This window comes from Phascolarctos cinereus, unplaced genomic scaffold, assembly GCF_003287225.1.
Source record: "Phascolarctos cinereus isolate Bilbo 61053 unplaced genomic scaffold, phaCin_HiC Scaffold_4;HRSCAF=312, whole genome shotgun sequence".
NCBI lineage: Eukaryota > Metazoa > Chordata > Mammalia > Diprotodontia > Phascolarctidae > Phascolarctos > Phascolarctos cinereus.
The window spans coordinates 110,593,152-110,613,721 of record NW_027555847.1 but is presented as its reverse complement, the minus strand read 5'-3'; the positions used below and the strand labels follow the sequence as shown (position 1 = coordinate 110,613,721).

At 38.1% G+C, this 20,570-nt stretch overlaps 1 long non-coding RNA gene across 1 annotated transcript in view; it reads left to right on the top strand.

Annotated features, from left to right (window-relative positions):
• The window catches only part of LOC110196484 (uncharacterized), a 109,712-nt gene that overhangs the window by 67,613 nt on the left and 21,529 nt on the right, over nt 1-20,570 (top strand). Inside the window, exon 2 of the long non-coding RNA XR_002321230.2 lies at nt 14,468-14,555. This is a non-coding gene — a long non-coding RNA (uncharacterized LOC110196484). The remainder of the gene's footprint in view (nt 1-14,467; nt 14,556-20,570) is intronic.

The window sequence follows — 20,570 nt, the reverse complement described above, 5'->3', positions numbered from 1 at the left end:
AGTCCTGAGATAGGTAGTACAGAATTTATTATTCTCATTTGGTTGAGGAAACTGAAGCTTAGAGAAATAAAAAATAACTTATCCAAAGTAACATCAATGGCCAGTGGTGGCATATTTCAAATCCATGATTTCTCCTGACACAAAATCCAGTGTTCTTTTCATTATATTATTTGGTTTCCCATTATATAATGATTTTGGCCGATTTTTTTTTCTATATCTTTACCTGTGCAGTATCATGTGAATGAGAGAAGATGGAATGATAGAATTGCAGAATTTCACATGTTGAATGAGTATTCCAGTTGATATCCTCTGGGAGGCATTGAGGAAGCTTGTGGTGTCTGCTTTAATATGGACAAAACACCCATCTACGTTAGATCAATTTTCAGATTGATTTTCAGCCTGGGGTTTTGCTTCTTTAAAGTGGCCTTTTATCTAACAAATGACTTTTCATGCTTGTGATTCCTGGAAGCAATGATAACATTCAGAAGCCTCACTTAAAGGAAAAAAAAAAACATAAAATAATTCCACATACTGTGCTCCATATGATTTCCAGGGGTGGCCAGCAACATCTCTCCCCTGTTTCTCACACAACCCTCACTCTTACAAATACTCATACATCAAATACTCAGACAAATGGATTAGCAATGCTAATGACTCCAGTATCTTATGACTGTTTTGTAGATGGGAATAGATAGAGATGATCTTGAAGGTTCCTTGCCATTGTAAAAAATTTATGACTCTAGGATTCTGTTAAGAATAACATTTTTACTGCTACTCTGCATATGTGTAAGTAACGAACACACTCTACAATACAAACAAATTGAGCTTTTTCACTGTTCCTCATATTCCTTCTCCCATGTCTGTGTCTTTGCACAGGCTGTAACCCATGCCTGCCACATATTCTCTCCTCACCTCTGTCTCTTAGAACTCCCAATTTCCTCCAAAGTTCAGCTTAAGCACTACTTGCTATACTACATGAGGCCTTTTCTGATCCCTCAGCTGCAAATACCACCCCCCATTACCATGTATTTTGAATATATTTTACATATACTTATATGTATATGTATGTAGCCTGCCCAATAGATTGTAAGATGCTTCACGGCAGGAACTATTTTATTTGTTGTCTCTGTGTTTCCAGTGCTTAGCAGAGTTCCTGGTACATAAATGCTTCTTGATTGGTTAGTTGATATAAAAGGAATTGTAATAAATTCATAGGATCTTAGTGCTGTAAACAGTGCTATATCTAGGAATCCTGATGCTTGAGAATAATTCAACTGAGCAGGGTAAAAGGGTTCAAGAGAATACCGATATGGCTTGATTGTTCTGAAGGTATACTAATTTATTATTAGGCAAAGATCTCACAATTAGAATACATGCTTTTAGACTTTATAAAAAAAGCATTCTTGGCACCCTTTCCCTTCTTTTCCTTTTTTTTTTTTGTTGGTGAGGCAATTGGGGTTAAGTGATTTGCCCAGGGTCACACAGCTAGTAAATGTCATGTGTCTGAGGCCAAATTTGAACTCAGGTCCTCCTGACTCCAAGGCCGGTTTTCAGTTCTTCATGATGGAATTTGAAGCCCTGTTTATTTTTCTTGTGTGTTATGGGGTTGTCATGGCTAAAGAAATTGTTGTCTAACTATCCAATAAGCCTCTTCACACTTGAATGGGTTGGTCCTCAGGTATTAGATTCAGTCTGTTGCTACCACTATACTCAAAGCTTTACCAGCTTAGTTAAACTAGTCAGAGCATATGTTCTACTGGCATATTCCTTAAGAACCAGGGTTACTGTTGAGCCTTGATGAAACATGGGAATAGGACTTCTTGTAGGCATTTGTTATTTGTCAATCAAACAATCAACCAATTAGCATTTGTCAAGTACTTCTCAAGTTATGCTCTATGCTAAACACTGAGGATACAAAGAAAGGCAAAACCAATTCCTGCCTTCAAGGACCTCACAGTCCAATGGGGGAGACAACATATAAATAATTAGGTACATAGAAATTAGATACAGAGTAGGAGGAAGGAAATCTGAAAGAAGTTCTTTGCAGCTGAAGGAGAAACCTACCAAGGGTGCGTTTAGAGCTGATTCTTGAAGAATGCCAGCAAAATTAAGAGGTAGAGGGACATGGGGATAATGGCACTTGTATTACCTTTGCTCCCTGGATCATTGTGAAGGAAACGTTTTGTATATTATGAAATGCTATTGAACTAGGATTTAGAACTGAAAAAAAGTCTTTCATTTTATGATCTTCTGTAATCTGGTTCTAACCTATATTTTCAGTCTGATGTCATGTCATCTACCTTCATACACTCTGGCTAAATGGACCTAGTTTCTGTTCTCAGTCCTCAGCATTCCATGTCCCACTTTTATAATTCCATTCCTGGGATGCTTTCTCTCCACACCTCTGCCTCGAGGAATCCCTAGTTCCCTTCAAGTTTCAGCTAGAGTGGTTTTCCATTTCCTTCTCCAGCTCCCTTTACAGATGAAGAAACTAAGGCAAAAAGGATTAAATGATTTGTCCAGGGTCTTACAGTAGTAAGTGTCTAAGGCCAGATTTGAGGAAGATGAATCTTCCTTACTCCATATCCAGTACTCTATCTCACTGGCCACGTCAAAAAATTGTAAGTCTCTTTCTGCCTTTTTTTGTACATCACCATTAATAAACTATGATTTGTTCAGTCATTTCCCAATAGGTGGACACCACCTTAGTTTCCAGTTTGGGGCTGCTATGAAAGAGATACTAGAAATATTTTTGTAGATGTATGTCCTTTTCCTCTTTCTTTGATCTCCTTGGGCTATAGATTGAGCAGTGGCATTCCTGAGTTAAAGGTCATGCTCAGTTCAGTAACTTTGGGGACATAGCTCCAAATTACTATTAAGAATGACTGGAACAATTCACTGTTCTACCCACAGTGCACTTGTGTCATATAGATTTTGCTCCTCAGCCAATATATTATTTTCTTGTGTTTACAGTATTTTTTGAGGGAAACAAACAGGAAATACTTTGCATAAAGTACATAAATACATAATTGGTCTATATTTGGAGGGATCATCAGTATTTTCATCCTTTGATAATAAATATATGATGGTTCCTGTTAAGAAAGATGGGATCAGGCTTGCATCAGAGAGGAAACTGATAAAGTGCTTTGCTAGTAATTTATATACCCGTGTGAAGATCTCGAGCTGATAATTGGACCCACTGCTTCATGGTTTTACAGAGGAACCAGACTTTTAGTCACCTCCCTTGGTATAATTACTCTGTCATTCATTATATTAATGGTATATTCACATTTAATCCAGTTTTTGTTTTGTTGGACTTTTTGTGACCACCTAGACAACTAGGAATTTTCCTTGTCCTCCCTCAGGGGTTTTCAACTTTTACAATACCATTTTATAATGCAGAATTGTTTATTGTGTGTTTGTGTGCACACACAGGATGCTTCTTCTCTTTGTGTGGCTCTATACTTTTGCCTTTTTGTTTTCAATCATTCATCAAGGATATGATTCATCCTCATGTTTATTTTGTATTATCTCTAATCAGCCAATATGGTATTTAAGTTTCCTACTGTAGGTACTGGCTAGTTATTGATGACATCTCCCAATATTTTTTTCTGTGGTTCTCCAATAGTTTTCTCAAGCTCTTTCTCTCATGGTGTTATTGGACACCTGTCCTTACAAGGGTTCTTAGATAGGTGTACCTTTCTTCCTACTCTTCTTTTCATGGCAGTTGCTGCAGCATATATTGGTATGTGCACATCCTAAAATATATTTATTAAGGATGGTTATAGCAGATAACAACCTTTCTGAATTAGTGCTTTGAAAAGACCGGCCTATTTATTGTATTCATGTCATCAAATTCAAAAGGGATTTTTCAAGGAGTAAGGGTGTCACCAATCAGGAGAGCAGCTCTTCAGAGTGGAGATTTATTCAGAGTGGGGAAGGGGCTAGGGAGAAGTCCATAGAATAGATCAAGATTGGAGCCACTTACTTTGAAATGAAATGTCATTGTTTAAAAAAAAAATTCCAATTCATTATGCGATGTATATATGTTATACTATAATCAGTGATCTAAACAGGATTAAGGACAATTTTGGAAATGATTCTCATCGATCTTACTGGTTAAATTGCAGTATCTTCATCCTCTCTGGGTCTCTGATTAAACTTGGGAATTTTGCTCTTCTTAGGCCTGCTGAGACAGCTCCTGGTATGCCTATTTTGACTTCTCCATCCCGCCTTCCCCAGCCTGTTGTCAGTTTATTTTGCCTTCGGGCTTAACAGAGCCTCTCCCTTCCTGTTAGTGCCTTTTCATTGCTCAGTCAGCAAGTTATCAACTGTGCTGTCTCCCCTGCAGACATTCCTCCTCTTCCCCAGGCTCTCTTCCCTCTTGCCTTTAATGTTCAGCTCTATGACCGTCCAGCAGTGTCCTATCCGCCCTTTGGAGTTATGGGTAATCTGTTCCTTATTCTGGAGTCTAATGAGCCATAAGGAAGAGGCTCTAGCTTTCTTGCAGGCTGTAAGGAATCAGGCTGCTGGAGGCCTCTGTGAGGGAGCAGAGCTGATTCCCATGGCTCAGACAGGCCAGAAGTTATTGGCTTCAGTAAAGCTGTTACTTTGTTTTAAGAACCTGCATGAGGCTGTTTTTGTTGGGTACCCTGGAGGCTAATCACTCAGGGGGAGTTTGATTCTGTCCTGTCTGAGACAGAACACTGCAGACTCTTTGTTTTCTCTGCAGAGGGCCTACCAGCCCAACAGCTCCCAACATTCTCCCTACCATCCTTTCCTGAGGAAAAAAGGCACTAATGCAACCCTCAGAGGTGGAGAGCGGAAGGGAAGCACACAGTTTATCTCAGAGCAAAGCAGTGCCAGATTTTCTCCTCAGCCTGTTTTACTCCCCACAAAAGTCTACAAGTAATTATTTTTAAATGCTCTTTTCTTTCAAAACAAAAAATATCAACAATCCTCCACATGCTTTAGGAAGATTAAGCAGGTTTTTAACATATGAGATTCAATACCATGAATAAAGGGTAAAGGTAGACTAGATGTGGGGTCGGCAAGGTGGGGTAACTAGGATGATGTGGGGGACAGAGTCAGGAGCACCTGAGTTCCAATCCGGCCACTTACTAGCTGTCTGACTCTGGGCAAGTCACTTAACCCAGTTTGCCTCAGTTTCCTCATCTATAAAATATGCTTGAGAAGGGAATGGCAAACCACTCCAATATCTTTGCCAAGAAAACCCCAAATGGGGTCATGAAGAGTCAAACATGACTGAAATGATCCAGCAACAACAAAAAGGAGTCAAGAAGACCTGAATTCAGATACTATGTGATTTGGGGCAGGTATTCAACCTTTCTCTGCCTCAGTTTCCTCATCCCTGAAAATGGGGATCAGAGCTAGCTGGCACAGAGAATATAGTGCTGGACCTGGAGTCAGGAAGACTTCAGTTCATGTCTGACCTCAGACACTGTGTGACCCTAGGCCAGTCACTTAACCTCTGTCTACCCCAGTTTCCTCCTCTGTAGAATGGAAATAACAATAACACCTACCTCCTAAGGTTGTTGGGATAATCATATGAGATATTTGTAAAGCACTTTACAAACCTCGAAGTTCTACATAAACGCTAGCTATTCACAAGGTTGCTCAAATGTGATAATGTATGTAAAGGGGCTCGCAAACCTTAAAGTGCTATATTAACATCAGCTTTTATTTTCAATTCAATCAACCAAACCTGAAAATGAGTGATGATATATGACCTGAAACCAACACAGTGGATACATTCATTCATTAATTCAATAAACATTTATTAAGCACCTACTGTGTGCTGCTATTCTAAGCGCTATATTGCAAATATTGGATTTAATCTTTTTTTGGCTTTGGCAAACACTTAACTCTTAATTTTCTGCCCATAGGTTATTCAGTTTATGATATTTCTGTGGCAAAATTTTAATCTTAGGCCTACTTATTTCTGATACTCAGGATACTCCAAAGCTTATGGACTATAGGCTAATTTAAAAAGTAACCTAAGCAAAAAAAAAAAATCTTTTTCTAATAGGTAAATAAATAGCACACTGCAGTAGAAAGAGCACTGGCTTTAGAGTCAGGGAACTTGGGTTCAAATTCTGCTTCTGATGCTCACTCCCTATGTAACTTCAAGTGAGTCATTTGACTTCATTTCCCTTAGGTATGAAATGAAGAGGTTGGATTAGATGCCTTCTGAAGTCTCTTCTAGCCTTGCATCTGTGATCCTATAATAATACTAACTCCAAAATACATCACAATGTATATTCATTAAGTACCTACTGTAGGCAAAGAGAATACTATGCTAGGTTCTGGAAGAGATACAAAGTTTTGAAAGAACCATCTCTCCCCTCATGGAGCTTAGAGTCTGTTAAGGGGACAAGACACTAATACTGCCTAATGTAATACACAATATTAAACAATAACTTCTTTGAAGGTTAGAATAGGAAATACTAGGAGAGGTCTGATGACAAAGGTTGTTAACCAACTGAGAAGGGAAAGGAGAAGGAGGAAGGAGAGAGATCAGATAATATGGTAAAACACCATCTGCTAAAATCTGAGACTGAACCCATAAGGACTCATAGATTTGAAGATGTAATGTACTCCCAACTGAAATGTTTCAAAGAATTAAAGCTATATATTAATTATTTTTGATTGTCTGTAATCTGGGATTCTCCCCTCCATTCCCATGGATAACTGAATATTGAATACAGTTCAATGTCTTATGACAATCTGGGAATATTGTATTCTTTATTCTTCCTGGAATTATATTCTGGGAAGGTGGAAGAGTAGGTCAGAAATAGGAACAATATTTAGAAGACGTTGACAACACTTACCCTTTAAAACTTCAGAAACAAATTAGCTTGACACCTAGTTTGCAAGAATAATTAGTTAAAATATGAAGCCAGTAGATTGTTATTCTAGTGTCTGGAATCCTTAATAAAAGGATCTGTTCTGTGAAGTTTGGATTCAGTCAAAGGGTAGCACTTGAGGACCTAGAGGGCCACATGTGGCCTTGAGGCCACAAGTTCCCCACCTCTGTTAGTCCTTTCTACCTTCTCATCCTGCCCCAATCCCTACCATTCACATATCCACCATAGGTAAGCACTCCCACAGACCAGCCCCACATTTCTCCCTTTCTAGCACTGCAGTGGCCTCACAGTGTCTCCACTGAATTTGCCTTAAAAAGTTGATTTCAAGCTTCTTGTTCTGTGTGAGATAATTTCAAGTTATAATTCTTTTCTTGAGCAAAAGAGGAGACAGGCGGTCTGGTGTATTGGCCAAATCCCTGAACTTATCAAAGAGCCCAAAGACCTGGCTTTGTATTTTTGCTCTGCTACTAACTCATTGCATGAGTTAGTTACTGATCCTCCCTTATCTCACTTATAAAATGAGGAATCTGGATTAGATGATTCCTAAAATCCCTTGAAGGAACCTAGGTAGCTCAGTGGATTAGAGTGGGAGGATTAAAGTCCAGTAGATTCCTCTTTCTGAGTTCAAATCTGGCTTCAGACACTTAGTAGCTGTGTGACCCCGGGCAAGCCACCTAATTCTGTTTACCTCAGTTTCCTCATCTGTAAAATAAACTGGAGAAGGAAATGGCAAATAATTCCAGTGTCTTTGCCAAGAAGATCCCAAATGGGGTCACAAAGAGTTGGACAACACTAAAATGATTGAATAACAACAACAAAAGTCCCTTAATGAGCTTACATCTTTCATTCCCAATATCCAGCCCTGAGTTGGTTCTGGCCAGGATAGAAATCACCTTGGCCCCTTTGGCAGTGATTTGGGGAAAATGGCGTTGAACTGAACTCTAACAGCAACACCCCCCAAACCTCCAACACACACGCACACGCACACACACACACACACACACACCCACATCATTCATCCTTCTGCTCTTCCACAGCTGCTCTCTACACCTTCCTAGCAGCATTAGTAATGCATGGAGTCCTCTCTATGGGAATGGGATTCTGCCCACGGGTTATACAGTCACCCTGGCTCTGCTCCATCAGGACCCAGACATTGATTCTCTTTGATCAGCACAAAGCGAATGTAATGGGGACAATGCTCTCTAACCTCCTGTTTCCGTGTTCACTTTGGACAGCTACGCTCACCCACACAACCATAAATGGACAAACTCTTCTCTTTATCAGGAGCAATCAAACAGAACTCATTTAGCTTTAAAATCAGACTTTGGGCCAGGTTTAAGTTAGCATCGAGGAGATTAGGATACTTCTGCTATCTCTTTGTGTGGCCTTGGGCAAATTACTTTATCTCTCTAGGACTCAGTTTTCTCTCTAGTAGAATTGGGAAGAATAAATGATATTTAAAATCCCTTCCATCTCTGACTTTCTGTTGAGTTCCCACTCTTTCACTATGAGTCACCTACAAAATGTTATTTCATACAGTACCCTGTGATACGCTCTTCAGCCTACAGTCCTTCTAGAAATATTAACTTAAAGGTTTAAATAAGTGAGATTTCAAGCTAATAATGTCTACCGTACATATGGCATTTTAGCCAAATAACTTTTGCACATTACTTCATCATAAGAATAGATTGAGGGAGAGATATTGTAAGCTGCATTTTGCAGGTAGAGAAAATTAGATTGATGCAGGCAAGAATGCTAGACTCAGAGCCTGAGACTCCTGGTTTAAATCCTGCTTCTGGTATTTATTAGCTGTGAGATCATAAGCAAATCATTAGAATTGCTCTAAGCCTTAATTGTCTCAACTGTACAGTGGGTATAATAATACCCATGGTATTACTTCTAGCATGTAGCAGATTGATAATAATAATTACTAGGTTAGAAATTTCATGACAGCATGAACTATGAGAAACTTTATTTCCCCCAATTCTAGCAGTAAGCTTGGCAAAGAGTAAGTATTTTATGTATGTTTCATGATTAAAATAACTTACCATATTCCAGGGGGCTTGCAGCTAACCAAGAGGTAACTGCAATCCTTTCTGATCAAAAACCCTGCATCCCAAAGTCAAAATGAATCAAAGTATTTATTGAGTGTTTATTATGTACCCAGTATAGAGTCCTCGCCCCTGCCACTGCCCTTTGCATTTTGGTCAAATCCATGGAAGCTTGCTTGAAGTGGACTCCTTTGAAGAATTTATCATCAAGAGCCCTCCCTCCCAACACACCTCAGAACATGAGCACACTTCTTCTGACTGTTTCTTGAGGTCATGTCACAGTGCCTAAAACGTGTAGGTGCTTATTAAGTGTTTATTGACTGACTGATTGATGACTTAGAGGTTCTTACTGTGTGATGATGAAAAGTCTTTTAATTGGCTGCTGAGCTGGAATTCCACAGATAATTTGAAGTCTCCATCCCTGTCCCTGTTCTCTCTTTTACAGCTTTTGAGGAAAAGGATGGCTTTTTAAGCTTTTGAAGGAGGATTAAGTAAGGGGTTCATTTCCACACACCTAGCCAAAAGCAATGAGCTCACAGTCTCCTAGGCAAGCGTATGTCTTATACGTGATTACTTCCTGTTTGTGTCTTCTTACCACTGTTATAGGATCTTGTGACAACTCCAAAGGTAATTGCCATCCTTCCCTACCTGAGCAGTCACAATGGCAAGAGCAGCAGGAGCAGAGAGGAGCAGGCAAACAGAGAGAGACAGAGACATAAGAAGAGACAGAAACAGAGGCAGAGACAGAGAGACACAAAGAGAGAAAAAAGCGGTTTGCCATTTCCTTCTCCAGCTCATTTTACAGATGAGGAAACTGAGGCAAACAGGGTTAAGTGACTTGCCTAGGGTCATACGACTAGTAAATGTCTGAGGCCAGATTTGAACTCAAGAAGATAAGTGTTCCTGACCCTGGGCTGGTTGCTTTATTCTCTGCACCACCTAACCACCCCAATCCATATTTAGTTGTGTTTGCGTTCTCTCCCTCGTTGAAAGGTGAGCTCTTTGAGGGCAATGACTATGTGTTTTGCCTTTCTTTGTATCCCCACCACTTAACAAAGTGCCTAGTACACAGTAAACTAGAAATAAATATGTATTGAATGATTCACTATTTGACTTAGAATCCACTTGTCTCTGTTATCTCTGTACCTGATTCATGATTTTACTTTGGGTACCATTTTTTCCCTAGTTGATAAGAAAACTCTTAAAACTTTTGTAAAAAACAATTGTCCCCAGAGTAGCTAGGGTTAACCAACAACTGTAAGAATTGTGAACCTACTTCCCCTTTGGAGATCTCTGGATCCCTGAGCAAATATGGATCTGTGGGCAAATCAGGAGGGAGATAAAAGGCAAGGATGGGAATCAGCTTGGGAGCCTCCACTGAGCAGTGCTTGGCTAATTACTTTGTTAGAATGGCCTTGTCCAATGCACTGTGGGGAATATGCTCAGTGAAACATGATTTTGCCTAGATAGGTACTTCACCAGTGATTTTTGGTACTTGAAAAATTAATCACCTGTTGGTGAACCTTCTGATGTCAAACAAACACACTATCATTGTGTCCTTCTTGGAACCTTTCTGACAGCTTGGCAATGCCTTTCACTTGATAACAGGTTTTAAGATTTGCAAAGTGAGTAATATGGATTTTCTCATTTGATTGTCACATGTACCCTGTAAGGTAGAAAGCATTAGTAAGAAATGGTTTGCATTTGCTTCTCTTTTTTTTTTAGCACTTTTTATTTTTTATTTATTTTTTACTTTTTAAAATTTATGGAATAAAACAAACATTTCCCTAACATAGCACAATTAAAAAATGATTGCACATGAAACTGCAAATTTATAATGTATAATTTGCTATTCCTTTTCAACATATAATGGATTTACTTCTTATCTTTCCAATTTATAGGTATTGTTTCCCCTGATAGAGTGTAAACTGTATGAGAGTGGGGATTTTTTTTTTATTTGAATCACCCAAACTTTACACAATGCCTGTCCTATAACAGACACTTGTGGAAGCATGACTTTGGAATTAGAGGACCTGGGTTGAAAAACCTAGCTTTGAGGGGCAGCTACATGGTGCACTGGATAGAGCACTGGCCCTGAAGTCAGGAGGAACTGAGTTCAAATCTGGCCTCAGACCAAACATTTGACATTTACTAGCTTTGTGACCCTGGGCAAGTCACTTAACCCCAATTGCCTAAAAAGAAAAAAAAAAGAAAGAAAAATCTAGCTTTGATGCTTGCTACCTGTGTGACCTTGGTAATTCAGTTAACCTCTCTGAGTGTCAGGACTATATCACCTCTGTGGTCCCTAAATACAGGATCCTTTGAACCTATAGCCACTTGAGAGCCGAGACTGGTTTTTTTTTAGTCTTTGTATCCTCTCTCTGAAGCTCAGTTTTCCCATCTGTAAAGGGGGACAATAATGCTTGTGGTACTCGATGTAAAGCTCAAATGAGATAATATATACAAAGTACTTTACAAACTTGAAAGAGGTCACAGGGCAGCTAGAGGGCTCAGCAGATAGAGTGCTTGGCCTGAAGTCAAGAAGACTCATGTTCCTGAGTTCAAATCTGACCTCAGATACTTATTAGCTTACTAGTTAAGTGACCCTGGACAAGTCACTTAACCTTGTTTGCCTCAGTTTCCCATGAGCCAGAGAAGGAAATGGAAAACCACCCCAGTATCTTTGCCAAGAAAACTCCAACAGAGTCACGGAAAGTCTGAAAAATGACTGAACAATCAGATGCGCCATTTATTACTAGTAGTGTGTACCTCTCGGGATTGTTGTGAGAAGCGATTGGCATGATGTCAGAAAAGCATTATGTAAACAGTAAAGGGCTATCTGACAATGTCACCTATTAACATTCTGCCTACAGGTCTCCCCAGTTCATTTGCCCTGGACATCTCATTCTTCCTCATCCCACATATCAAGTCCATTGCCAAATCTTGTCATTTACCTCCACAATATCTCTGGCATTCAACCCCTTTTGTACTCACAAACCATCTCATTCTAGGATTTCATCATTTCGCACCTAGAAGAGTAGAATATTCCATGTAACTAGCCTCCCCGCTTCAAATATCTACCCATTCCAAACCCTTCTCCACAGCTGCCAAAGTGATTTTCCATTAGAAAAGATTTGGCCATGTTATTCCTCCTCTCACTAAAGTGCAGTGGCTCCCTATTGACTTTGTGATACAATAAAAGCTCTTTGTTTGGTTTTTTAAAGCCCTTGAGAATCTGTCTCTCCAGCCTCATTATACACTACTCCCTTTCCTACATCCCACAGTTTGGCCAAATTAGCCTTCTTTATCTTCCTCACTCACAGTGTCTCTATGTCTTTGTACTGACTGTGCCCCATGCTTAGAATGAACTCCTTTCTCATTCTACCACACAGCCTGTTTCTCATACTTCATGATGCAGTTCAAGCACTATCTACTATATATGTAGGCTTTCCTGAAACCTAACCAATTGTGCCCCCCTCTCAAATTCCCTTACATTTATTATTTTGGGTTTTGACATTGATTATGTACAAATATTATTCTCCAAATGTTTACATATGTATATTATGTCCCTGGATAGAACTTAAGCTTCTTCAGAGTAGATGTTTTTGGTAACCTCAGCACTTAATATACTATCTAGCACACTAGTAGGTACTTAAAAGATACTTACAGATTGACCACATTACAGTCATTTTTAGATCTACTGTGCTTCCTCCTTCACCATACCCTTCAACCCTCCTTTGTAATCCCATCAATGTAATGACCAGGTCCCATGACATAGAAGGCATTCTATACTCAGCCCCCTACTTCTCTAAAAACTAGGGGGAGATGACTCCTTATCTCTTCTCTTGGAGTAAGACAACTCAGCATTCAGTTGTTTTTAACATTCTTTTTATCTACATTATTGTAATAATTGTGTACATTGTCATCTTGGTTCTTCTTCATTCTTCATAAGTTCTTTCAAGTCTTCTCATGTTTCTCTGAATGCAAAAGGGGGGCTCTTGAGGGAGAAACTATAGTTTTTATTTAATTTCTAATTTTTTCAGGTTAGTATTGATGGAAAAACTGGTTCTAAACTGATAAGATATTATTTCCCCTGACATGACCCCCAGCCAGAGTCAATTGTTGATTAAGCTGAGTTATGTTTTTATAAGAAAGGTGTGCATGAGTTCTCCTTTCCTTAGTTGGCTCTTATAATTCTAACATTATTACATAATGTAGCTTTTGGAAATAATTTTATTTTGGATCAAGTTCATATTTTTTAAGCTATTAGGCTTCTGAACCATAACTATTCTATCACTTTCAAGACTCGTGAACAATTTTAGAGGCTATCATAATTTTTAAAGCAGTCTTTTGATAGCCAATACCTCAAAAGATTACTATTATTATTTCTAAAACCTTTCCTTTTCCTTCAGAAGAAGATAACTGGGAACTTAGATAAGGGGTTTTTGAGAGACAAGTACTCAGTGGGTGAAACAGAAGTTATTCATCAAGATGGTGAAAACTGCTTATCATCCACACCCTTGGAGAAGAGAAGGGAGTTTTCTAGGTCTGTGGATATAGTCCTCCTGTAACTCCCTATTTTCCAAAGGGAACAGCTTGGCAGTGCTATAATTTAAACCCTTATTTCTATCTATAAATCATTAGTTTGCCCCTTGAGTTGACAGTTTCTGCATAAAATCTGAGAATTACAAAGTGTTCCAGTGTACAAAATGCATAAATCTCATGCTTTTTCTACCCACATCAGCAGCTACATTTTTAAGAAAATGCAGACAGGAGAGTTAAGTGCCAAAGCAAAAAAGAAAAAAAAAATTAAATAACAAAGTTGTATTCCAAATGAGGGGGCACTTTTGTAACTAAGCTAATTATTGAAAGATGGACATTTTTGTTTTTAATGGTCCATGAGTTACCCAATGGAGAAAAAGGAAACTTAAAAAAATAAAGAATCCAGGGGCAAAGTCAACATTATGCATCAAGCATTTCTTGGCTTCATAATGGAGTGTTTGTGGAAACAGCATGGAGGATCAGAAAGAGACACTAGTTTAGGAATCAAAGGAGCTGTGTGCAGATTTCACTGTTCCACTATTTAGAAGAATAGCATCATAGATTTGGAGATGGAAGAAACTTTTGAGGTCATATGCCCTTATTTATAGTTGAGATAGCTGGAGCCCAGAGATGTAGCTATTCAGGAGCCAGCATGTACCACTTGCAAGGACTGACTACTCCATTTTCAGCAGGAGTATACCTCAGCAATTGGCAAACACTACAAATCGGGGCTTGATTTATTGTTTTGCTGATTGTCTAGACTTAAGAAAATGATGGTGGAAATGTTAATTATGTAAATTAAAAGTATATTCTGTGTACATCAAAAGCCAGTTGTTAAACATTTACCAGTACACCCCTAGAGAGCTTGTATGACTCACCAAAGGTCATGCAGATAGTAAATGTTAGAACCTTGTTTATTAGCTTTGTAACGTAAGTCAAATTTCTTGGCCTCAGTTTCCTTCCCTAACCATGCTCTTCCCTGGCCAGCTTCCTCCCATGCTCCCCTGTCATTTCTGCTGCCTCTTCTACTGTTGCACATCCAAACAGAACTTTTGGAAACTACGTTCTGGAAAAGGTAAGCCATTCAGATTTGCACCCATAGACCTGGCTTCATGCTTAGTGAGAGGCCACTATATCAAGCTATCTCCACATCCCTTATCATGCTTGTCTCCAATCAGCTTCTTTCCATGCCTCCATGTGGGCATGACCTCTCTACCTCGTACTTTAGGAATAGCAATCAAACCAACACAACCATTGCTTCTGGAAAGGAGATGTCAATCTACTACTCTACAGCACTTAGACTTCCCAGAACAAAATATCTTTACCTATCCACCATTCCCCTGCAAAGGTTGTCTTTGTAAGGAAGAGAGAGAGAAAGAATTGTCCCTCTTTTATATTTGGAATCCCAGCACTTAGGAGAGTGCCTGTTACATAGTAACTTAATAGTCTTTTTCATTCATTCACCTATCTATCCATCCATCTATCCATCCATCAATTCAGTCATTCATTACTAAAACAAGAGATTATACTAAATGGTGACTTTTAGCTCTAAATTCTCTATGATCTTATTTGTCTTTCAGGCCATAAGGTTACTAATAGATTTAGTAGCTATTTCATCAAATTAAATATGACCCTTGTGGCTTTAAAGCATTGAAATCACTCCCATAAGTGTCTGGTTTACCAAGATGGCCTGTATTACGCTCAGGAAAATGATGAGGCTGTATACCTGAGCATCTCCATTTGTAAAATAGACACAACCAACTTTATCATCTATTGTCCTCACTGATTAAGCATGAATATATCTCCATCTATAAATTTGCTAAAATTCTTCAATAGGTCCCTATCACTTATAAAATAAAATTCAAATTCCTTTGCTTGGTATTCGATACCTTCAGTGGTATGGTGGAGATAGCTTACACCAGCTTGTGAGAGCTGATTATTAATTTTCTGTATAAGCATTTTTGGTAGATGCTATAAATCAGGGCTTGATTTATTGATTTAGTGATGGAAAATATTAATAATGCAAATTAAATTTTAAAAATGTGCCATACATTCATTTTCACCTGAGACCCTGTGTTAAACATTTACCAGCCCTCCACAGACTGGTACTACCTACATTTTTAGCTTTATGTTATACCAATTTCTTCCCTACACTCTAAATTCTAGCCAATGTAGACTGCACATTCCGCTCCACACATGACCCACATTTTTTCTGTATGTCTGGTACACCTTTCTGACCACCTCCCCCATAAGTTCAACTTCTCCTTGTTTTTTAAGGCCTAATCAAATGCCACAATTACCTCCTTTCCTTATCATCTCAGCCAATAATGACCCTTTGGACTGTACCCCTTATTTTTCTTTGGACCTCATCCCTCATGCATTCATTTTTTAAAAGTTATTTATTTTAAATGTTAATTTAAAAATTGAGTTCCAAATTCTCTCCTTCCCTCCCTCCCTTGCCTCCCTCACACATTGAGAAGGTAAGTAATATATCAGTTATACACGTGAGGTCATGCAAAACATTTCCACATTAGCCATGTTATGAAAACATTATCATCAACAGCAAAAAACAAGAAATATAAAGAAAATGAAAAAAAAAACCTTATGTTTCAATCTTCACTCAGATTTCTTTAGTTCTTTCTTTGGAGGTAGATTGCATTTTTCATCATGGGTCCTTTGGAATTGGCTTGGATCCTTATATTGATCAGAGTAGTTGAGTTTTCCACAGTTGATCATAGTTACAATATCACTTTTACCAGGTCCAATGTTCTCCTGGTTTTGCTCACTTCATTTTGTGTCAGTTTACATAGGTCTTCCCAGGTTTTTCTGAAACCATCCTGTTCATTATTTCTTATAGCATAACAGTCTTCCATCACAATCATGTATCACAACTTGTTCAGCCATTCCCTAGTTGGTAGGCATTTCCTCTATTTCTAATACTTTGCCACCACAAAAAGAGCTGCTATAAATATTGTTGTACATATAGTTCCTTCTCCTTTTTCTTTGATCTTTTTGAGATAGAGTATTTAGCATTGGTATTGCTGGGTCAAAGGATATGCACAGTTTTATAGCCTTTTGGACATAGTTCCAAATTGCTTTCCAGAATGGATTGTTTGAATTTATCACTCCACAAAGAGGGCATTAGTGTATTTCTCCATATCCCCTGCAGGATTTGTTTTCCCCTTTCTGTCACCTTAGTCAATCTGATAGGTGTGAGATGTTTCAATTTACAATTCTTTATTTGATAGTGATTTAAAACATTTTTTCATGTGACTATCGATAGATTTGATTTTTTCTTTTGAAAACTTCCTGTTTATATCCTTTGATCATTTATCAATTGGAAAATGGCTCTAATTTTTAAAATTTTGCTCAGTTCTCTATATTTGAGAAATGAGGCCTCTATCAGAGAAACTTGGAGTAACATTTCCCCTAGTTTCCTGTTTTTTTTCTAATTTTGACTGCTTTTATTTAGCGTGTACAAAACCTTTTTAATTTCATGTAATCAAAATTATACATTTTACTTCCCATGATCCTCTCTATCTCGTGTTTGGTCATAAACTCTTCCCTTATCCATAGATCCGACAGGTAAAGTTTTCCATTTGCTTCTATCACCTTTTATGTCTAAAACATGTTGCCGATTTTGACCTTATATTGATATATATTATGGAATGTTGATTGCCAAATGGCTCTCCAGTTTTTTCCAGCATCTTTTTTTTTTTTAATTTCAAATGGTGAGTTCTTGCCCCCAAAACTTGGATCTTTGAGTTTACCAAATACTAGATTACTATGGTTGTTTACTATTGTGCACTGGGGCATCGAGGTGGAACAGTGGATAGAGTGGGATCAGGAAGACTCATCTTTCTGAGTTCAAATCTGGCCTCAGACACTAGCTGTGCGACCCCGGGCAAGTCACTTAACCCTATTTGCCTCAGTTTCCTGATCTATAAATGAGCTAGAGAAGGAAATGGCAAAGCACTCCAGTATCTTTGCCACATGAACTCCAAATGAGGTCATGAAGATTTGAACATGACTGAAACAGCTGCACAACAACAAAAATTGGGTAAATAATCTATTTCACTGATATACCACTTTATTTCTTAGCTAGTACCAGATTGTTTTGATGATTACCACTTTGTAAAATAGCTTGAAACCTGGAACTGCTAGGCCACATTCCTTAATATATTTTTTTATTCATTCCCTCTATATTTGTTATTTTTGTTCTTCCAGATTACTTTCATAAGTTTTTTTCTAACTTTACAAAATAATTATTTGGTATTTTGATTGATATGACACAGAATAATTAAATTAATTAGGTAGAACTGTCATTTTTATTTAATTGGCTCAGCCTATACATGAGCAATTAATATTTCTCCAACTGTTTAGATCTGTCTTTATCTGTGTGAAAAGCATTTTACAATTGTGTTCATTTAGTCCCTGAGTTTGTCTTGGCAGGTAGATTTACAAATATTTTATTTCTGCAGTTATATCAAATGGAATATCTACCTATATCTATATCTATATCTATATCTATATCTATATCTATATCTATATCTATATCTATATCTATATCTAATCTTCCTACCAGATTTTCTTGGTAATATATGGAAATATTGATGATATATGTGGGTTTGTTTTATATCCTCCAACTTTGCTAAAGTTGTCTTCTGAGTTTGTGTCTTGATCTTCCTGGTCATCATAGTAGTTTTTGATGGTCAAGTTCTTTCTTTGTTGTATGCTCATTTTCCCAGCCAACTTCTTGATCTTGAACTTTATTCTGGGTCCTGTTCCTATTCACAACCAAAGTCATGAGGTGGTTAGGGGAGAGGGTGGGTCAGGGTGGGGGGAGGGAGACACTGTCCCAACTTTAGGCTTTTTCACACTGTTGTTTTCAGAGCTAGTTCTTGGGATTTTGAAGTTTTTAATACTTCTAAGGTAGTATGATCTGGGGAAGTCACTGCTCCCTTGTGACCAGAAGAGATACTGTTCCTCAAGGCCCTTGCTCCTTTGGGACAACAAGCACTCCTCTCCACCCCAGAACTGTGACCCAGAGGTGGGTCTAGGCAATGGTTCTGCAGTTCTGCACCCACCGCTAGCACAGGGGTCCCCTGTAATCTCTTTCTGACCAGTTACCTCATCCCCTTAGCAGGTTAGGTTTTAGAGCTTCCAAAGCTGCTTTCCTAACTCTAACCACTACTGGTATTGCTGCCACATAGTCTCCAGGCCAACATCCACTCCAGTGTCACATATCTCTCCTTCTAACTTCCTAAGATGTCGGACTGGAAAAATGTCTCACCTCAAGTTTTTGTTAGCTCTACTACTCTAGAATTTAATTTGAGGCATTATTTTAAGATTGTTTGGAGGAGAATGTTGGAAGAGATTGGTTGATTTTTCTACTTTACCATCTTGGTTCTGTCCCTGAAAGTCCCCACAAATTGACTTCTAAACATGTCCTTGTGTATTCTGTTTGCCATTTTATATCAGATTTTTGTATTGCCATAGCTCTCTACTACCTAGGAAACAATGAAAGTGGGAGCTGTGTTTTAGCTAAACTATATATATCTTTCTATGAGTGCCCAGCACAATTCTGTGAATATAGTAGGCAATTAATATATTTTTTTTAAATTAAATTAAGATGAAAACATGTCCTAAACTCCCTTTATTCTTGAAAAGAATGGAGTCAACATTTATCTTTGACAAATTAATCAAATGTCAAAATGTGGATATTTATACTGACTTTTACATTTTCCAATTATTTTTATAAAGTAATATAAAGGACAAAATGAAAGAAGCTTTAAAACTAACTCTTTAAAATTATATAGTTTCATTCCTCTCTCTTTTTAGTTTTAAGTATCTTGGCTAATGCCATAATATTGTACTTATTTGTAATGACCAGTTAAATTGATGAATAGCAGAAATAGGGACTATAATATCCTGAGATGACATATGCTTAATATTTTTGCTTTTATCTTGAGCTATTTTCTGTTAAATGAGTTAGTTTTAAATGGTTATATCTTTCTTTCCACCCTCCCTGAAACTCTAAAACATGGTAAATGATGATAGCAAAACCCTTGTCCTTAGATTGAGGACTTTTAAAGGATAAGTAGGGTGAGGACAAAGTCTGAAATTATATATATGGTAATGTCTTAATGCACTGTGATGGTGGTATTGATTGGTATTGATCGCTTACTCTGTACATTTCCATAAGACCTATCCCTGTGGCAGCTATTTTGAGCCCTGCAAAATGTTTCCCACTACACGCCTTTATGTTCACAAGCCACTAACTGGATAGAACTCTGTTTTTGCTGCACGTAATTTTAGCCTGACTATGAAATGTCTTAGCAGGTCCCTTTCCCTTAACCGTAATCACACAAATTTGTTGAAATAAATGTTTGTGGCTTTTTTAATGCCATGGGGTTCAAATAATGATGGGTTCCACACCGAGAATGGTTTGATGAATAGCCCAGCTAAAAGGACATATGTCTAATAGTGACATAAATCCAGAGCTACAAGGGGACCTTATTCCAAGTAAAGCATGAATGACCAACATAGCACAAAGTGAACTTGATTGATACAGGAAAAACAAGTCTTTATTAGTCATGGATAGATAGAACAGTTGGGTTTATAGTTAAATTAAGCCTTCAATGATTTCCTGTTGGCTCTAAGATAAAACTACAAACTCTGAGGAGTTTGTAGGCTCTGAGGAGCCTTATATCTACAATTTGGTTCCACTTTACCTTTCCAGATTTCTTCATGTTTCTTCCCTTCACAGACTCCTAAATGACTGACAGACTAGGCTACCAGACATAGCCTAAACCCAATATGCCATCTCTTGCCTGTGTATCCCATGCCTGGAATGAATCTCATCTTCCTTTAAGGCTCAGTTCAGGTGCCACCATTTAATCTTCCTTTGATCTCACCCAGCCAATGCATTCTCCTTTCTCAAATACTATTAGCACACTTTTCTCTGATGTTCTCTCTACTCCCCTCATTCCCTACATTAAATTCTACTTACACACACAGACACACACACATACATATATACATATATGTACATATATGTGTGTGTATGTGTATAGATAGATATAGATAT